This window comes from Tympanuchus pallidicinctus, unplaced genomic scaffold, assembly GCF_026119805.1.
Source record: "Tympanuchus pallidicinctus isolate F22 unplaced genomic scaffold, pur_lepc_1.0 scaffold22, whole genome shotgun sequence".
NCBI classification, from domain to species: domain Eukaryota; kingdom Metazoa; phylum Chordata; class Aves; order Galliformes; family Phasianidae; genus Tympanuchus; species Tympanuchus pallidicinctus.
Genome location: NW_026294739.1, coordinates 16,930,815 through 16,949,631, shown reverse-complemented (window position 1 = coordinate 16,949,631; position 18,817 = coordinate 16,930,815). Strand labels below are relative to the sequence as shown.

The 18,817-nt window shown below is 45.0% G+C and overlaps 2 protein-coding genes across 7 annotated transcripts in view; one reads left to right on the top strand and one right to left on the bottom strand.

Moving 5' to 3' along the window:
- TBL1XR1 (TBL1X/Y related 1) overlaps positions 1-16,342 on the bottom strand; it is a 380,885-nt gene extending 364,543 nt beyond the window's left edge. For both annotated transcript variants that reach the window (XM_052686536.1, XM_052686537.1), the window contains exon 1: positions 16,253-16,342. The gene's annotated coding sequence lies outside the window, so the exon portion shown is untranslated. The remainder of the gene's footprint in view (positions 1-16,252) is intronic.
- LOC128082428 (calcium-activated potassium channel subunit beta-2) overlaps positions 1-18,817 on the top strand; it is a 115,342-nt gene that overhangs the window by 64,653 nt on the left and 31,872 nt on the right. Inside the window, exon 1 of one of the 5 annotated variants that reach the window (XM_052686549.1) lies at positions 9,471-10,336. The exons of the other annotated variants lie outside the window; for them this stretch is intronic. The gene's annotated coding sequence lies outside the window, so the exon portion shown is untranslated. Of the gene's footprint in view, positions 1-9,470; positions 10,337-18,817 lie in introns of those variants that run through there. 5 annotated transcript variants of the gene reach the window in all.

Below are 18,817 nucleotides of genomic sequence, written 5' to 3'. Positions count from 1 at the left end.
TTCTTCCCCTTACCTCAAGTGTTTCTTATCTGCCTGTGCTGGGGTGACCATCTATCACAACCCATCCCATGTGCCAGAAGACAGGCATGCTGCATCTGATTACACTGCTTTATCTCCACCAGGCTTTAGGAGCCATTCCCACTTTGATTATGCTAATCTGATAACATTATTTCTGAGCAACATGCCACAGCAGAGGGACAACGAGCTGCTTAGTGGAGACCAAATCAAATGCAATCGGATAAGCTGCTTCTGTCTTCCAGGTGCAGATTTCAAAGGTTGTGAGGGTGCATCCTGCCTTTCCAAAAGAGGGAAAGGCAAATTTGAACCTACAGAAAAAAATTTAAGAGACAATGCTTATACAGCAGGGGAGACTGCAAGCATTCATGCTGTGCAAAACGAGCATGGGAACAGCGAGGAAAGTGCACCAACACACAGCCCTTTAGTATACACCCACAAATCTTCTCTTGCACACAGCTAAAGGACTCCAGATGCTGCAGTTGAGTAACTTGCAGTGTCAGCAATAAAAGCAAGAACAATGAGGGAATCATCTTTTGATATCTATATTGCAACCACAAGCATCAGTGCACTCAGGCTCTGCTTTTTTGGCATCAGAGCTGCTGTGTCAGGAAGAGCAATGTGGTTGTGCGTTCAAGTACAACACTCTGTACCCCAAAGCCCAGCAAGGTTCCCTGGTGCAAACTGTTCCAGCAGCAGCCACACTTATTTTAGGAGACCAATGTTTCCATTTGTTGAGCATCTAGCATCTCTTATGGAGACTGGCAAACACTGACATTTCCAGTCTGATGGCTGGAAAAGACCAGAGAGAAAAAAATATATTTGAGGTTGATCTGAAAAGGACAATTTTCATGTAAATGATGAAACTAGCACTTTATTTCAAATCGTTTTAGAGTATTAAAATCTAGCTTTTTAAAAGTTAGGCACATTTTTGAATAAGAAAACCATTTCAGAGCAGTCCAAGAGTTTAATTTTAAAAGAACTGAAACAGCACTTTGTTCACTTCAAAACAGAGGAATGGGATGTTAGCTTCCCTGACAGAAGCCTTCCTCCTCCTTTCTCCAGCCAAAACGATTCACAGATCCATTTGTTCACGGACCAAGTGGATAATTTTGTAGCAAATAATCCTTGATTGGTCAATTTACCTTTAGCTGCAATTATTTGTCATCCAGATGTATATTCCAAGGGAAAGACACATTCTGGCTCTCAAGAGCAAACAGAACAGGGAACACCAGCAGTATTGCTGGTAGGTGGACAATTGGACAATATGATCTTAGAGGTTTTGTTCAAGCTGAGTGATTCTATGATTCAGCTCTTCCCACAGAGCAGCAGGACCCACCACATCCTGCAGCTCCAGCCACACAAACACTTGGGTTACATGAGCTATGGAGTCAATTAGGTCAGACCACAGAGCTGAGACCTGAGCTTGAACATCCCTAAGGATGCCACTTGTTCTGCTACTTTTAAGTTATTCAACTCAAGCAGAGGAGGCTTAGATTGTCACAAATAAATTCAGCAGCATGGTGGTTCAGCAACATCATCATCAGCCCCATGACACAGCAGCACTGTGCTCAAGCAACCTGTTACCTGTTCTTCCCCTTTCTGTGCTTCTGCACAAAAAAACAGGCATGGAAGTATTGGCAACAGAAAACTGTCATCTACTCTGCCTGCAGGGAAATCTGGTATAAATTATCCTTTTCCTTAATTACTTGATCCTACCTAATCCTCCAGTGGGCAATGCTGACCTTGATAGTCCAAATCTAGCCTGCACAGCCTCTTTATGCTGTTTCCAAGCACATTTGCAGAGCATTTCCAGCCCCAGGGTGCTCTGGCTCCTTTAGGCCACAGCTCAGCAGCAAACCCCAACCCTCCTGAACCAGGGACCTGTCACACTACTCAAAGGCACTTGAGTGCTCCAAAAAGGACAAAAAATAGTGGAGATATTCCCCCGCCTGCAAGGCCAGAGACTTTTACAGCCTCCTGGATGTAGAATTTCAGAGGCTTAGGGCTGCTGGACTTCCCCAGCCAAACCAATGCCGTGGTGCATAGAGCTGCAGCACAAAGAGGTAGCACTGTAGATATGCCCAAGTTCAAGGGATATCAGAACTATGACACATATAAATTGATTTTTCACTCTAAGCTCAATGGCTACTTATCTCCAATAGCAAAATTAACATTCAATTAGATTTGCTAAATAATTCATGGCAATACATTTGATGTGGTAGTGAATCCCAGCAGTGAATCATCAGCATTTTGCATTATTGTGCTGGCAGAAACCAGGATTATTTCTTAAAAGACAACATCTCTCGTTTCCACCATCCACACCCAGATTCTTCAGGGCCTTGAAGCTTCCTCATTTCATATCGCCCAGAGCTAAATTTGAAGGGATAAGCAGAACTGTTGCTACTGAATTTTTTTATTTTGGAGCAATTTAACCATACACTGCAGTTTGATTTGCTGGTATTTTTTCCCCCAGCATTGAAACACATTTGGAGCTCTGCAAATCTTTTGTAATGAAGCAGTGCAGAACCACTGTTTAGTCATGCAAATGAAATGAGTTAACTGAAAAGCATTCTGGGGAGCATGAACTCTTTGCCAAAATTCAAAGCAAAAATTTCTATTGTCAATCAAAATGCATAAACGTTTCCAAATTGGCTTTTGTGCGTGTGCATTGTTGGGAAAAGGACAAGCAAGACAGAGCAAACATTTCCTGCAGTCTCCGAGATAACCAGTGCACTAAGTAGTTGGGAGGGAGGCAAATAGTTTTTCTACAGGACTTCTGAAAATACATGTAAGTGTTACTATGAGTTGAGAAGGAAGAAAATGGCTTTCCATCCACCATAAAAGCACCCCAACCTCCTCTGAATCCATCCTTTTCCAATATTATACACGAGATCAGAATCAGAGTGGACTCCCAAAGAGCAAGGCTTTGGTAGGCAAACCACAGCATTCACCATTTTGCTTTTTCTCCTAGCAGTCAGGGAAGCAGAGGGGCCCTGGTGTCTGCACAAAGGACACTTCCGTGCATGGCTCCCCATGCCATTCTGTCCCCTTTGAGCTGAAGCATTTTGCAAACTGTGGTTAGGGACTGTAGATAAAATTGAGCTCACTCTAACCCAGCTCTTAGAGATTACTTGAGATTCCTGTACTGCTGAAGGATCAAAGATGAATAGCCATTTTAGCCTGTGCTTCCACAGCAGCTTTTACAACATTAGATATAATGACCAGGTATTCAGCTGGTATAAACTGCTTCAGCTTTATTTTCTCCACTCGCAGTAAGACACAGCTCACATCATCCAAGGACTTCTCCAAAGTCACTGTTAGATCTGGTTGATACAGAGCTCTCTCTCAGCTGTACAACATTTATTCAGTTTTCAGTTTCTTTCTTTCAGAACTTCACAAATGCTAACCAACTCATTGAGAGGTTCCATTTTAGGCATTAGGAAAAAATTCCCCCCTGAAGTAGCAGTAATACACTGCCACAGGCTGCTCAGGGAGTGATGGAGTCACCATCCATGGAGGTGTTCCAAAACTGTGGAGACATGGCACTGAGGGATGTGGTCAATTGGCAATATTGGTGGTATGCAAACAGTTGGACAAGATGATCTGAGAGGTCTTTTCTAACCTTTCCAACCTTAATGATTCCATGATTATATCTTCTCTGCTACAAACATCGGAGTTTGGTGGCTTGTAAGATCAGCAGCAAGAGTTTAAAAGAATTTTAAAGCAAACAAACCTCCCACCACCTGTCAGAGGGCTCACATAGTGGACTTGGATCCTACACTTAATAGGGCACTCCCGGCACCAGGCAAAGGCTTTTTCCAAACTCCTCTCTTGTCCCAGCATGCAAGGTACACATCCTATATTAGACAGTGGCAGCTTCACACCTAGCTGAGAAAACAAGGTCATTGTCATCATGATAGCACACAGCCATCACAGCTGTGGACTCAGCCCCAGGCTGTGGGTGCCTCAGTGAGACAGACTGCAATGCTCAAGAGATACACAGCTGGCTGACAGCTCAGCATCCCTGATGATGAATGAGCCTGCTCTATGAAGCTATTTGCAAGAAATACAAAGCACGGTTTCTCTTTTAGACCTCACTTAGATTCAGGACTACACCTACCTGTGAAGGCCAGAAGAAATCTGATTCAAAAGTTCTTTGAAGAGGAAAGAAAGACAGAAAACAAACTGTTCAGGTGCTTTAAGAACAGAGCATGAATTCTGCCTATGCTTCTATGACAAGGCAGCCAGGTGAGGTACAGCATGCCCATCACACTCTACATGGAAAGCTGGCAGCATCTGTCATAGAAGCCTGAACAGCAGAGGCTGAGACTCCCTTGCTTAAAACTCTCTTATGTTCTAAGTAAGTTGATGAATTAGTAGCAGTAGGGATTAGCAAAACAGGAAAGGCTGGAGAACACACAAATGTGCCAGAACCCACAAGTCATTGAATAGCTCTGCTGTTGTGTGAGCTAAAAGGCTATTTCTGCCATTAGACTGAGAGCGACAGCACTGACAAGATTTATCAGAGAACATTTACTCCAGACTCAATGAAAAATTGCCTCAGTAAAAATGCTGCCAGCTCTGCTGACGTCTATTATCTTTATTAGAAAGGCCTCTCTGATAACCAAATTCATTAAGGCCTCTAAGCAAATCATTTCATATAAACTTCTGCATATTAATTCAGCACAGACAGATGCAGTGGAAGCTTTGGTGAAAAAAAAAAAAAATAATCATTAAACAGGGCTACATTTGTCTGTGAGCGTAGCAAAGAAATTTCAAGTTTTCCACAAAGTCCATTTTGAAGTACTATGGTGTGCTATTAACTCAATGTCATGGCACCTGTGCTGCCCATTGAGTTTGTACTTATTCCTTTGCAGTCCTAGCAAGTTCAATCCCATATACAGAGGATTACATCATTGCCCCCAGGGTGCAGTAATTCCTATTTTTCCATTGTTCATGTTTTAACTGACTGAAATTTCTACACATGTTCCAAGTTGGATACAGAAACAAAAGCAAGAAACTTCACTGATGGAAGGTCAGTGAAACAGGATGGATGCACAGCCCTCCCCCGAAACCATAAGACTGGCTCAGCCCCCTGCAATACAGCACATACTGCTGTTTCCACTGGGCTCCCACAGCAGCTTGTCCAGCAGTCCAAGAAAACCTCCAAAACTGAGGTTGCACACAAGTTCAGTAGTATTGTGCACCAGGATGGAGCTAATTCTGGCAAGATAGACCAGAATCTCATTACACAGCATAGGGTCAGAGAACAAGGCCACTGTGCTTAACTATCCTGCAGCCTTTCAAAATCCCTAAGAAGCTTTAAAGAAAGGCTAAGACATAATTTTCACTGTATTTCTGACAACTGACTAAAAAAAAAAAAAAAAAGCAGAATTTCTCACAGGGGTCTCTGAAAGATTAGACTCATTACTGTTAACACTGTATTAGAAGTGGACATTAATTAATGCTGAATTGCAAAGGAATTCCAGTAGTACAACATATTTCACCCTCGCTGCTGCAGCAATGAACTCATTATGAATGAAGAAATTGAAAACATATATCAGAAGGAAAAGTTAATGATTTTCTACTTCTTATTTAGTGTGGGCAAAATACACTACCAGACTAGAACGAAAGAGGAGGAACATATCTCAGATTTATTTACAGGATAAGATCACAGCCCAAAGCATGTTATTTGCTGGAATGAAGTGTTTATCAAGTGATTTCAAAGCTGCACATAATGACCTTGAGCCAAGCACTTTGCATCACCCAGGTTTTCTATCTGCATGGAAGAGCAGCGCTCACCTCCTGGCCCCTGGGCAGGAGGGCTGAGAAGCCCACCAAGAAAGGTGAGGACAGCCAACACGGGGAGAATGTGGCCCAGAGGAAGTGCCAGTGGTGAGGCCAGAGCTGCTCAAGCAGACGAAGCACTGCACAGTCATTCAGTCCAAGCTGCACTTGTGCTACTAGCTGGGGGGCCAGGTTTGTGTAACAACCCTCGAACACAGATGCCAAAGTCACTGCTGCAGTAAATCAGGAATGCTCCGAGGGTACCTGGGGGGGCTCAGCTCATAAGCAGACCCAGCCCAAGGACACAAGATCTTTCCCTCAGCATCACTTGTTCTTAAGACACTACCTTGCAAATTAACCCAGCTGACACTCAGCAAAGCACACCTGCAGCTGCAGTGAACCTTTCCTGCAGGTTCCATCTCAGATATTTATTTCAGTAATTCTTGCTTTCATCTCTTCTTGGTTTTACTACTTGCATTAGTCTTTTTGACTTGAACCAAATCATTTTCTTTCACATTATTTCCATTGTTGCACTGTCTGTATCCGTGTCAGAGACTGCAAAATTCCACAAAGCTCAGATAAGCATGTGTGGTCATGTAAATAACAGCTGCATGTCCTTCTGTCCAAAGAAAATGAGGTGTATTAAAGGTAGCAATATATATTTTTCCATTTTTTATTTTATAATTATGCACTGAATTTAAAAAGTGATGTCACACAGTCAATCTTTATAGTCATACAGACAATCTGTAAGAAAACAAAGGAAAATTTTGATAAAATATATTGCCCTGTGCAAGAAATAGGCTCTGATTACTGGACAAGAGATGAGATAGTGGTGAAGTAAATAGAATGGTGACCTTGCTGCAGAAATGCTCATTACTTGACATCACAACAAGCAAATTAATGGATTTTGGAATAGAGCAAATAACAGTAATAATCATTTTGCTCCTTGGCATTTGCTTTCTGACAGCTAGATTTAGCAGCAAGTGTTTTGTATTATTATTTATAAAAGGGATTGCAAACAGAATTCCACATGACCTTAACGACATCACAGAATCATATGTACAGTGAAGAATATGTTACAAGATTAATCAAGGTTTGGTGAGTGTTCATATGTCAAGAAGTGACACCTAGAAACAAAACTGACTGCCAGAAGAGTGTGGGCTTTATGCTAGGATGAGCATGGATGGGATACTATCGCTGATGTGATAATCCAACAGTAGAAATCCTACATAGGAAAGCTGTGATCGTGGTTACTATGGTAATTATGGGCACTTTGATATGTGTTCTGTACACAATAAATTGTGTCATGATAGATCTCATGATCTTGTTTAAAGGAACTATAGCTGTCCTACAAAGCATTGCACTGCTGGGTCTGGAGGTGCTCATGAACTGTAGAAATGCGGCCCTGAGTGACACAGTTAGGAGGCACGGTGAGGGTGGGTTGGCCATTGGACTAGATCATCTTAGTGGTCTTTTCCAGCCTTAATGATTCTATGATTGCTCTCTATAGGAATTTCCTGCCTTACTGAATGATGTCTGAACCACCCCCTCACAATTCACTTCTCAGCCCTCCTGGGCTACACTGGGGCTGAGACAGTAACTGGAACCCACTCTCAGCACTGCCAATGGGTCCCAGGGAGCAGCAGTGCCTTCACCTTGCACAGTACCCCCAAACACCAGCATCTCCATCAGCACATCCAACAGCAGGAGCAGCTTATGGACATCATTCACCCCTCCCACTCAAGCCAGTGGGAGAAAATGTCCTGCAGAAGTGACTGATGCTCCTGGAGAGGCTGCTGGGCTTGGTCATAGAGCAGTGATGTGCTGTGCTCTGAGTGCCATGCTGCCAACAATTAAGAAGGGGAGTAGAAAACAATGTATGGGGCTCTACCCAATTAAACCTGCACAGAGCATAAAGGGACTTCAGTATAGCAGCCTGCAATGAAGCGTTTTCCAACAAAGATCACAAACTGGCTTCTGAAACACCTCAATCTGGTTCAAACAGTGATGTCATTAGGCAAGTTGGTGCAATAAAAACCTCTCAGCAAATGGAAGCCCCATGGCACAAACACCTTCAAAAGACTATTGGAATTTTAAACCATGATAATTGCTCTGTAATGTAAACAATTTCCTGATGCGTGAACACCACAGAGCACACATCACCACAGCCCTGCCTCCAGCCCCCTCCCCAGGCACAGAAACCCTTGATTGCAGCACACAAATGTAGGTTGTGCAGATTGCATATGTTAAAGCAACTTCATTTAATAGCCAAACTGCTCGGTAGCAACTTGTGAGAGGCTGCAAGAGGGAGAAGCCCTCTGCTAATGTGACAGAGCAGTGTCAGGCACAGAGAAATACACAAGGAAGGGCTGGGCCAGGGCTGCAGGTGTCACTCCTACACCTTATCACCCATGCACAGCCCACAGACCTCCAGCAGCATTACAGCTGTCACCATCACCTGTTGAGAGCACTGCAAGTCTCTGTGCTCTCATTTACACTGATTATCACATTAATAATTTTTGGTGCTACAGAAACAGACTAAAAACAGTAAGCCTGTATCTTCCCAGTACAAATGAAACCAGTTGGTAGTACTGAGAGTGTGGAGAGCTCATTGTTTGGCAGTAACAAAGCCTTTATCTCAAAAGGTCTAATTCATAAAAATTAGTTGCTGAGGCTGTGCAGAACAGAGCACAGTTCCCATGCTGGTTCCTTCTACCACAGCACACCCTGCTGATGCTGCCCCTTCCGTTTCTCCTCCCTCCTGCCAACAGACACCAGCACTGAGATCTGACAGCATCACAGCTTTGCTCTTTCCTTTAAGCTCCACATAGAAAGTGAAAAGGTGGAAAGGAGTTGGAGGAAAGGCTTCCCCCTGTATTTCACTTTGGGCTAGGTGACAAACCGGGGACACAGTGGGATGCCCAGCCTCCTGTATCATTTCAGCCTCATGGGAGCAGGGCAAACAGGTGTCACCCCCCACCCAAGGGCTCCCCCATTCTGGGAGTCAGCCCTTTATTACCATCACTTAGACTATCTGCAAAAACTTCAATTAGCCAGAAAGAGGTCATGTTCCTGACATGGATTAATTGCATTGGAAATGAGCTTGATTGCCTGAACCCTCATTTATCAGCAGCTGCTCACTGCAGCCCAGATTACTCAGCAAATCAAGCTTTGAGTACTTGAGACAGGGCTCACAGGGGCAGTGCATTCATAGCCAAGACTTCAGACAAATCTGAGCATGGCTGGAACAGAGGGTATGATCCTGGGGCACTTCTCCCCAGACATGAGAGATGCCACAGATCTGTCTCACAGAAACAAAAGGAGTTTGTTTTGAGTCCCGATTTACCCTGTAAAAGGGACTGGAGGCAGTCTGGTGGCACTCATTTAGGACCATCTTCCTGCGCAGTCACCCTGTCCTGAGAGAAAGATTCCCAACAAGGACAGGGCAGTCCCTTCCCACCTGTGCCACAGCATGGAGAGGCTGCTTCCCACATACATCAGTGCAGCTGTGCACAAGGCATGTGGTTCTGTATGAGGTGTCTACATGGTACAGCTCCTCTTTCTGCTTTTACTGCATTTCATCTTTAAATTGGGAGAGATGTTTGTAACAAATCAGAGAGGAACAGCGAGTTTCCAAGGAGATTCGCTGATGAATCAGACTGACTGGTATGAGGTCTAGACGGGCTGGAGCTTCTTAATTCATGAGACCTCGTGTAACAAACAGAGGGAAAAAGATTCTATCTCAACTGCAGATCGTGCATTCCTTCTGCCAAGAAAAGCAGCTTTCATTCCTGTTGTAGGAGCAAACAGCAAGTGCATCAAGAGGGAGAGCAGCGCGAGGTGAGTGAGCTGCTCTGGCGCTCACCTGGCTCAGAAAAGCAAACACCATCCAAAGGCAGAGCAGTCCGGATGGAGGTGACAGAGGGGAGGGCTGGAAAGCCCCCAGTGTCACACAGGGAAGAATACATAGGGTTGAGCAAGCACGGGAGTGGAAGCCACACAGCAGCTCCATCACAGCCCTGGCATTTCTGAGAGTAAAAGTGGAACCACAAGAAGATATCAGGGCAGGAACAGGGCTGCCCCACCACCAGACGCTGCTGCAAACTGGATTTTCTGCCCAATTCCTGCAGTTTTCTTTCAAGAAAGAAGTGAGAGCAAAGGCATTGCCTGCAGTGAGCACCATGCCCTGGGGGCATACAAGAAGCCCAAGCAGAGCAGGTGGAAAGAGGAACACCTGTAAGCACAGGAGTACCAAGGAGCATCGGCAGAAGAAACTGCTTCTCAAGGCTGGGTTCATCCAGACAGCCTGCTCACCTGCTTCCTTCTGATGGATTGATGCTGAGAAATCACTGAACACTGGCATTACTTCTGAAATACAAAGCATTTCAAACAACCCAGGAACAGCAAGAGCAGGGAGAAGTAACACACCAAGTGCTCCGTGGAAGGGGTGGAAATCACAGGAGCGCATAGATGATGGGGAAAGTGTTCCAACCACATTGAGATCTGCATTTTAGGCACTGCTGCTGGCAAGGTAAAGGTGGGCACAGCCAAGTAACTGCTGTGGGGTATCAGAGGTGGGGACCAGGCAGGCAGGCAGGATACTGGGCAGAGCCACATGGGGGTAGTTAAAGCTAGAGTGAACTCAGGCTTGGTTGTTAAGTGAGGCTCCCAAAAGGATTTCCTGGAGCACTTTTGCCTGCCAGGCAGAGGCACGAGCCGGGTGGCCAAGGGACTGAAGGATGTTTATATGCAAACTAGCTCAAGAGCTGCTAAAAGATGCAAGTTGCACTTGTTCAGCTGAGGAAGCTGCAGCTGTTAGCATTCATGACGTAGTTAAAGGTTTATGGTAATATTTTAGCAACGCATGTTGTAACATTATTGCTAGAAAACGCTCTGGGCCTCTCACATAATAAGCAAAATACTCCTGAATGCACTGAGGCTGGAAGCAGCACACAGGATAGTGGAGCAGCACCAGCAATGGTGGCCCTCAAGCTGCTCAGAGAATGGGGACTGAATGTGGGCTGGGGACTGCGTGGGGCTGGAGGAGCAGCTGCCTCTGCATGGGAATATGGTGGTGAGCAGGAGGCTGACAAGCATCTCAGCAACAGCTCTGGAGTTAGATCTGTTGCAAGCAGTACATTGCAAATAATATTGGGTACACTAACTTAATGTGTAAAAACACAGCAAGGTACCACTGAGCTATGGTGCTTGTTTGGTCCCTCAGTGCTAAACCAGTGGTTGGAATGCAAGAGATTGTTGCACACACAGCTAGAAGACAAGCTGATGTCTCTTGCTGTGCACCTCTGCATGCACAAGCTTTTGCGTAGCCTTTCTGAAATCAGAAATTCTCTGCACATTTATCCTCTGTTGCCAAGTACCAAATGCAGGCACTAGGGAATCCCACAAAGCAGCTGTACAGATTAGCTCCTAGCAGTAATAGTAATCCACTCAGTCCCACCTCAAGAAATCCTGCTTTCCCTAGGAGGGAGTCACCGCCTTTTAGAAATCCCCTTATTCACTGGCAGCTCCTGGACAGGGGCACCAGGCTCCGCTCCTCCAGTGCTACTGCAGTAGCTTCAGCCATTGACTTCTCTCCATCAAAAAAAAAAAAAAAAATAGCACTTAGGTGGATCCCACAAGGTACCTCCTATGTCCCTGGAGTGGGGTCATCACTTCCACTTCTCAGCTGGCCTCCCAGCGGACACTGTGGGAGTCCAGAGCTGCAGCAGGCTGAGAGAGCTGGGTTTGGGATGGGACCAGCCCGGCTCCTCACACATCATGGAAGGCAAATCCCAGCACCAGCACCACAGGGATGCGCAGGATCCTTTCCAACAACCTTCCCCGAATGACCCAGATTGCGTCAACGGGCTCTGGAGGGAGCTTGCAGCCAGTGCTCTCCAGATGGGAGTGTAGGATTTGCAACATGGGGCCCCAGAGAGAAAAGCAGCACAACGATGGGAAAGGAAAGCAGAAGGCCTCAGCACCCTTCCCACTACTACAGCTGGTAAATGTCTCTAATTTCCATCTTTTTTTTACTCTTTTCAGTGAGCCAGAGAAATCACTCTCTCTGTGCCTCTTTGCATGCCAAGCATCAGGGTGCTGGATAGCACTGAGCCTTGCAGGCTGCTACAAAAGCTGGAAGTAACTAAGCAGGCTGGAGTAATGCATGTGTTCAGAGACTCAACGTTTTTCTTCTTTGTATTAAGAATTGTTTGGTATATAGTTATACCAGCAACCAGATGGTGCATGCTTTGCCAGCAAAAGGATGTTGGTAAAAAGGAGCTTCCTGGGTTTTGCATGTTCATCCAGAGGTTACAGATGTGCATACTGATGTCTGTAATACTCTCTGGGGTAAGGCAGGAGCAGTGTCCCATGCAGAAATGGGACAGGGGTCCATGATTCCCCAAAGCAATCCATAAGGGCAGACCAGGATTTTCCATTCCAATTCAGTCTCCCTTTTGGATATAGAGGCTCTGCAGTGCCTCTTGGGTTAATATCTTGTTGAAATGCAACAAGCATCCTCCCTTGTGTAGGGGCAAGCCATAAGCCCCATTAATTGGGGCACACCAACCACTTTCAGCAACATTGCCTCTTAATGGAGGGGAGGCAGCACAGCAGCAGCCACTCCACAGCCCATTAACTCACTGCCAGGTGGCCTGACCCCAGTCTTTAATGTGCATTTAAACTAGAGGTCTACGGCAGAGAGATTACAGTGCAATAGCAGAAATGCAATTCTACAGGGATTCTTTTAGTGCCAGTTAAACTCTGTGGCAGAACTCCCTCTGGCTCCCACATGGCCACAGACTCATTTGTTTGTGCCCACTCGCAGGCAAATGGTGCTAGGTGTAGTCTTTGGCTGCTTTCAGTAGGCATCTCACCAGAAATGAAGCAAGATAGAAAGCACAGAGTTAAAAATTAAGTTGTTCAGATGAAGCTTATTCTGGATACTGAACTACCGATACTCTCCAATGCAGCCAGACTGTAACCCTGTGCTTCAAGCACACACCGATGTTCTGGGCTGGGTTTCAATCCTGCTGACTTTATCCAGCACTGTGCTCAAGCTTTGTGCCACTTCACGCTCAGAAATATCCCAGCCACACTGCAGGGGTGCAGGAGGAATCACAGCCAAGTTTTTTACCCAGTTCCTGTCCATTGAACTCCTCATTTGCTCAGCAGAGCCATGCCCATTGCTAGAAGAGGCCAGCTGCACTTGCAGCTGTAAGGTGGTCTTGCTCACTGGTATGTGAGCAACAGAGGTTTCCTGCTCTTGCAGAGATCTAAAATCACCTCTAATTAGAGCTTTGGAAGATCCCACTGTTCTCAGCAATTAGCTTCCTTACCAGGCTTTTTGAATTGAACAGCAGCCCTCCCCACTGGAGATGTAGCAAGCTTTAACAACTGTCTTTTTTTCCACTCCACTCTGCTTCTAATTCTCAGCTCTACTGCTGGTGTAGAAGTGCTGATAGGGAGAGAAAACGCCTTGTATGATGGAAGAATGAATAAAGATCTCAAATAGAATAAACCCAGTCATGAACATGAGGGTAGGGCATGGCTGGGTTTATTCTGCTTAAAACTGAAGTCTGTCTATGCAAGCGACTTAATTCATTCTGAGCAATGGTGTGTGGTGCTGACAAACACTGGAAGTTTCAGCTGCAGGGAGAGGAAAGGAGCACCCATCCCACTGCTGCAGGCCTGCAGGACTCTACTATTTGCAGGCCCACAGGAGATGACACCGGTTGCTCCTGGACAGAATTTGCTATCAGCTCAGGGGCTTAGTGTGGGAGGACCAGATTTTTTCTTTCCTCATCTGCAGCCTGTCTCTCCCACTCATGCCTATACTGCTGTGTCCCATAGCTCTGCCACCCCCCATCTCTCTGCCCTCACCACATCGGTCCTGTATTAACCCTACACCAGGCTCCAGAGCTTCAGCACCTCCCAGCCAGCCTTCAGCTGAGATATTAAAGCCATCTAATACATCCAGTTAGTACAGGAGTTCCACCACTTAAAGATAATTGCATTTCTCCCTAGTTACTGATAAAACAGACTCTTCTTAATCATTGAGATATGGCCTGATGAGATATTAACAGCTCCATAAATGAAATAACAGATACAACACCAAAAGCTAAGTGTTCTCAGATGCCTGCATTAATCATTCCATATCTCTGAAGTAGCATCCACCAAAGCTCTCCATTGCTGCCCAGTCTTAAAGTCACAGGACACCTCTGCTCTCAGCACAGCTCTATCTTTGCGCCCACAAGAAGGTTGTTTGCTTTCAGACATCAGTGGGAAAGCCAGAAGTCTGGAAATTTTGACTTGTTTTGTTTCACTGAGCAGGAAAAGCCTTGCTGATGTCAATTCTTCACAGTGATCACAGGATCGATACTTTTAAATACTTTTCTACCCCTTAAGCAATTTCTTCAAAGTATGCATCCACTCCTGATCTGACTAATGGGCTAAAACTGTACTCTTGATATTTTTGGAATTGATTGCAACCTCCTGATGCATGAAAATAAGCACTAAGCCCAGCAAACAAGCACAGGTGCTGTTGATACAGCAATCACTGCTCAGCTCTGAGCCTGCAGTTACAGCCCAGCACAGACACACCACTCCTCCATGCAGAACAGGTGCCAGCTTCCTCCCACTCAGGGATTAAGAATGTAACCAGAGATCAGTCAGTCACCTCTGTCACCATCAAGTTCTCAAGCCCCATGAACTTCTCCCTAATTGCATAAGAACACAGCTTGTGCAAGCTGCACTCTGCATGAGATGGTTTATGCAGACCCACTCTCCAAAATTTGAAGAAGCCTTTAAAGTTATTCACCTCAACCATATCAGTATCCTCTGCATGCAAAAGATGCTCGGCAGCTCCTTTCTCCTTTCATGGAGACAGACCACAAGCCTTAAGGTTGAGATTTCCATTCACAACTCAGAAAACAATGGTAATAACAGATTCAACCTTCTAAAAACCAGAAAACTAGAAAAGTTCTGACCTGCACAATGGACCAGTGATAGAAAGAAGGTTTATTTGTTTCTCACAGGTTTGTACCTCTCCAAAACAAACAAAACTGGCTCCATTGGAGTTGTATTAAATAAGTTACTACAATAGTTTGTCCCAGAACTCATCCAGCAACATCATTTTACCTGCTGTCTGGTACCACAGACACCTGCTCCAATTTGAGAAAGCTGATTAACACACACACTTGTGTAAATAGAGGAGGTAGCTCTCTAATTTGAATCTTCCACTGAGACTACCTAGGTGCCCAGGTTGAACAGGTGACATTCTTAATGCCTTCTAGACAATCCTGGACACACAGCATTGGTGTAAGGAAGATTTGTTTGCATGGGGAGGGAAGTATTGAAGAGAAGAGCAAGCGCCACATCCCACGCAGATCGCAAGCAGTACACAGTAGCGCTCCCCACTGCAGGGCCACTGCCAAGCTACTGCCACTTTAAAAACCTGGCTGCAATCCAGCCCTCGAAATTGGTGTCAATGGCACTTTGTTAGGTGTGCTGAGGCTACAGAAGTACAGGCTATCATTCATTATTGCTGTTGGTTTTGTAGGACAAGCATCAGCATAAGACAGTCAGCTTCAAACACAACCAGGGACAAGCCTCCAGGTAGTTCACATCCCTATTTCACACCTTACCCAAGCTGGATTTTTCCTTCACCCATTAAAACCTGAGGCTACATTTTGCTCACCCTATGTTTCAGTAACTAGGCTCACATCCCCTTTCACCAGGCATAGGGCCCCCACCACTCATCCTCTATCACCATGCAGCTAAAGCTGTGCTTCTCCATGTTCCAGACCACCTGAAGCCCATCTGCCCTTTCTCCTGGTCAAGCCCTCACACCCTCAAGCTGCACCCCAGCATTGCCTCCCTGCAGCTACAGGGTCACTGCTGCTCTGCCTCATGCTGCTGTGCTGCTCTCCCATCTGGTGCAGGTTCATTTCAGGCAGCACCAATCAGCCTCCCTCAGGCAAGGTCTCATTGCTAACAGTGGAATTTTCCAAATATTGACTCTAAATAATAACTAAAAACTAAATAATACCATTCTGCTTTTATTGCCTATAAAGCTGGCTTTGTTTCACCTTTCACAATACTTTCAAAGCAACTTGGCTGCAACAAAGGTAACTTGCACATAATAGGGGCAGAACCAGGCTGCATTTAGTACATTCCAGCAGCTGAACTGAACCTGCTCCTGTCAAGCACCAAGAAATATAAATCAATAGATGCTTTTCTACACTCCACTTCCATAGCCACATTCCTACACAAAGAGGAAAGCACACACACTGAGTTTTGCTAAGCTTTAAAGTAAACACACAAAAATCAGGACCTTGGCACAACAAAACATATGGTTTTCTACCCAGAAGGTTACAATAACTAAGGGCACAAAGAAACAACATACAGACAGAAAGAGAATATCTTGGTGCTTTTGATACTGTACCTTGGATGCACGCTTCTTTCTTCATGTCAAACTGCTCCTCACTCTGCTAGACAATGCCTCCCAGAGCTGCCTTCTTCAAAACACCTCAGCAGGAAACTCCACAAATGAGCCAGCAAAACTCCAGGGTGAGCTATTTATCTACTCCCAATCTGACCTTGATTGTGGGCACCTGGAGCCAGCATCCACCAGCAGCTCCAGGGCTGATTGCTCTCACTTGCCATGCTCTCAGTAACTTCAGCTGTGCGTTAAGAACTGTTTCCACCCATTGAAATTAACATAGCAAAAATTAAAAGTTTGCTCTGACCGCTCCTAGCAACGTTGGGTATCAACATTAGGATATACAATGTTAAAAATGGCATGATGACACAACATTCAACATCAGTGCTTCCACTGATGATACAGCTGCACCCTGAGCTACCAGACCACCCCAACTCTCTGATTGCCACCAGAAAGAGCAGCTTGGGAGAGCTGTGCTGGTAACACAGCTGAACTGGTAACAGCAGGCTTTGGTCTGAAGCCAGGGTGGTTGAAAAAGAAGGAGATAATGGCTGTTGGCCTCCACCAGGGCAGCTATGTGTGCTTACAGGCAGAAAGGTAACAGCACTTGAGTGTGATACCTATTCAGCAATTACGTATATCCTCTACATCCTCATGCACCTTGCCTCTGAGAAGTTACCAAAGAAATAGCTCTTGTTCCAGCTCCTAAAGTTTGTTACAGGTTTTTTGAACATCGATTTTATTTCAGAAAATAGTGATGAGTTTGATATAGGACCAGGTGTTTTTAGGCTACCAACATTTTGAACACAGAAGTCTATAGAAAGGCTTTTGACTGATTGTGAACAGACTTGGCAATCGGGACTCTGAATGCGGACCAGATCTGCTCCTTGAAATTCCATTCAGGCCTTGGAGCTGGGCTGTAGCAGATGCTGTTACTGACCTTGGTGTTTTCCTTTAGCAGCTTCACAGGATCCTTAGTTCAGCATTGCCCTAGAATAAACCTGGAATGGATCCCATGGAACTGATAAAGTTTTGGCTGAAAAAAATGATAGATCGGGAAATGAGCACTAAATGACTTGTGTAAATCTGCATGACTTCAGTGTCTTTTCATTATGCTTTCAGATTTTAAGATTTTCAGTCTGGCATTAAAAAAGGAAAGTGCATAAGGATTGGGACCCGTGTTACAAGCAGGTCCCTGGGCTGAGAAGTCTTGCCATGTGCTCTGCCCAGCTCTACAGCAGGACACAGGGGTGTGATTTAACAGTGGCTTGCAAAATATGCAGCAGACAACTTCAAAACAAGGGTCCTCCCTACTCCAGCTTGGTCTGAATGGCCTGCCAAGAATGTGCAGAATTCATCAACAATTATTTTTTCATTTACCGTATTCCCTGGCTCTCTTGTGTGTAAATATTGTTTTATTTCAGTCAATGTCTGCCATATACCTTTTGCCTTCAGTATAGTACACCATGCCAAGAAGATTGCCATTTGTATGTTAAGTGCTTCCATTTTCTGATATAAGCTGCCATTTTTCCAATATCAAAATATTCCTGGGACCCTATATAAATGTCTCCTGAATGTAGAAGAATGAGATTTAATATTGCTTTCTCACTGATCTAATAGGAGGTTTGTTTGTTTTTAGAGTAAAATCATCACTGTTGCAATTTGTCAGCCAGACAAAGCAACAAGCTTCCAAAGGCTTGGATGGCAAACATCTCTGTAAAACCTCACTAGGTGAGCTGTAGTACCACTTCCAGGGGTAGCAGCTGCACAATGTGCTCCCAGATTTGGGATATTTGGCCTCAGGATCCCCAGTTATGCTCTGAACTCTCTCGCAGTCCAAAGCTTATAAGCTAAGTTGATACTTGAGTGACCTCTGCTCATGAGGCTACATGGGATGCAATTCCATCTGGTGAGCCTTGGCTCAGAGCATGGGTACATTTATGAGTCGCAGAAAGCTGTGAGGCAGCAGGGTGCCTGAGATGAGCATCCGTAGCACCCACCCCTGTGGGACTTTATGCCCTGTTAGTTTCTGTAACCAGATAAAATTTCATCAATCTTTTTAAGGGAGAAGAAGACTGTAGGTGTTAATAGCACAACAGTGCCATGAGCTGCACACTGGCAATTCTGGATGACTTGATAGCAACCTCATGGAATCACCACTGTTGTGGGATTTGTTATTTTTCTTGGATCAATCAGCAAGATGCGGGTTAATCTTAGGAGATGTCAGCCACATATTCTCAGCCAAAAGCAAGTAGAAATGGCTTATTCCAGATCCATCCAACACCCACAATATACAGAGGAGCTTTGGCTGCAAGGATTCAAAGCCTCTTCCTCAAAACCCTTCTTAAAATTTAACCTGAAAGCCTGAAATGAACATTTGACCTTTTATCCACAGATTATCTTTATAAGTATTTCCAATAAAAGAAGACTGATTTCTGAATTAGGACTTAGTGAAGATTAGCAGCTTGGCATTTGAGCATCAGTGTCTGAGTGAATTTTCCCATCCTCTCCCTTAACTAGAAATTAGGTCCCATCACGTGGCCCCAGTGTCAGTGCTCTGACAGGACA